This window comes from Aotus nancymaae, unplaced genomic scaffold, assembly GCF_030222135.1.
Source record: "Aotus nancymaae isolate 86718 unplaced genomic scaffold, 86718_ANA_hifiasm-v0.15.2.pri h1tg000036l, whole genome shotgun sequence".
Classification (NCBI taxonomy): domain Eukaryota; kingdom Metazoa; phylum Chordata; class Mammalia; order Primates; family Aotidae; genus Aotus; species Aotus nancymaae.
In genome coordinates, this window is record NW_026988450.1 from 8,356,134 (window position 1) to 8,358,442 (window position 2,309).

Genomic DNA, 2,309 nt, shown 5'->3' on the forward strand with positions numbered 1-2,309 from the left:
AACGTATATCTCTATATATACTCATAGATGTATAAAAATGTAAATCTTCGCATGTGTGCAGTGTATATACATATGTATGCAAATGTCTCAGCTGGCTTACTTTCATAGTTTTGTGACTGCAAGGCAATGTCTAATCAGACATCTTAAAAACGCACTGGCAAGGCTTTCTTGGGGACGCTTGGTGTTACTGTTTGTAGATTCCCAGCATCTCACGGTTAGGTGGGTTCTCAGCTTAAATAGTATAACTCTTCCTAGTGGGTGACTCCCTTTATAAATCAACCAGCAACCAACTATTCAAAAACTATTTGAATGTCTCTAGTGACGAGAGGCTCACTTCCTCCAGAAGCTGACCATTTTTGAATGATTCTTTAAATGATTTTCTTTGTAGGAAGCCCACATCTGTACCTTTTTGAATCACTTCTGTAAGGAAGTCATTCCCAGCCAACTGGTTTGATCGAATTTGTCTTTTACATGCTTTCCTATGGCCTGCACCTCTTCGTAGAATTTGTCGTCTCTGTGTGTGGGGGTATTTGATTAGTTATTCTCCTCATGTGCTAGACTGTAAACTTCAAGAGGACTAGGATACATCTGTTTTTACTCACTTCGTATTTGTTAAGTGAAAAAATTAGTTGTTATTTTTCCCTCTATATATATAAAGTAAGTGCAACCCTTCAGAATATATGCTGGCAGTACCATACTTCTCTTAAATATTATTTTTCCTAAGGTAAATGTCTAAAGCTTCCTCAATAATTCCTCTTGTTGGAAAGCTTCTGATTTATTTGTTGTTGTAGTTATTTCCCTTTGAACAGCTTCCAATGGGGCACTCAAATTTGACCAATAGCCCAGATGTACCTTGACCTGATCAGGTTTAGAATGGGACCATTATGTCCTTACTGTAGAGATTGAAATAACTATTAGCATTTGGTAACATCGTTGTATAGATGATTTCTGTGATGCATTAAAATTATTTTTTCCTACTTATATATTTCTGAGTGTACACTGAATTTGATGGCAGTTAACACTAACATGGTGCTTGATTTATTCAAATCTACTGTATTCCCAGTTGCTACCCTCCTCCCTGAAATATATTGCTCTATTTAAATGTCCTGCTTATCTATTTTATGTTGGAAGCCTATGTGTGTGATCCCTGAGTAGTATAATTGAACACAAATACATCACTACTCTTCAAAACAATTTTAAAACTGAGAGAGTTCCTCTATACATGTCACTAGGCAGCATTCTTCCCAAATTATTAAAGGCTTCCTTGATGTCAGAAAAACAGCACAGCATTTCAGTTGGTTAGGAGTTGATCTTTGCATAGCATACTCTTTTAGGATCTCATTTTCAACATATCTTGGTTTCTAAATACCCACAAACCTGTAGTTTCCAAGCCACTCCTTGCTTTAGATGTTTTCTGGAGGGAACAGCAGCCTGTCCATTTCCTTGTCCCTGATACATGCCCCTCTCCATTCCAACAGAGTTAGCCTTTCCGTGGGATTTGCAGTAATAACTGAATGTCTGGCTCAGGCATCTGCTGTCATGCGTTCCTTCCCTGGAATACATTCAGCAATTGTCAAACCTCATCTCTCTCGCAAACAACATAAGCCTGAAACATCATGATCTCTCTTATTAATTAAAGGCACAAAGTGCTTGATACCTGCTGCTCTGAGGGATTCCAGACTGTCAAGACCGAATAGCTGACCCAGGCAGAAATGCTGGCCACCTCTTCCCTTCTAGGATGTGGACTCATCTGATTTTCATTCATTTAAGGAGCACAGAACACATTGAATTATAGATTTTCTCTCTGCCTTTATCATAATATTTCACAAGCACCACAGTTGTGGGTGTAAACTTGGATGATAAAATGCAAATAATGTAGGATTTTTTTGTTCAACTTTGGATGCAAAGAAGAGTTTAGTGTCCCTATTCGCTTTTCTACCTTCTTCTGGTCAATCTCAGATACTACTACAATGCCTGCTGTGTCTTTGTTCATTGGAGTCGCAAATCTTCTTTTCCCAAGCTTTAAGGTCCAGGATTTTCAGTGCCAGTTGGGCATCTCCATCTGGATTTTATAATGTTTCCTCAAACTGAACATATATAAAATCAAAGTCATCAACCTTTTCTCCAAATTCTTTCAAAATCTGATCTATTTCTTAATACTAATAACAGTTATTTAGAGCCTCAGACTCAACACCTTGGAGTCATCTTTGCTACCTTTTCGTTGGTGTCAGGTGTGCGTAAAACCTACACTACTGGAAGGCCTCTTACTTGCTCCTCCACCTCAAACCTCTTGAACCTTCAGTCCATTC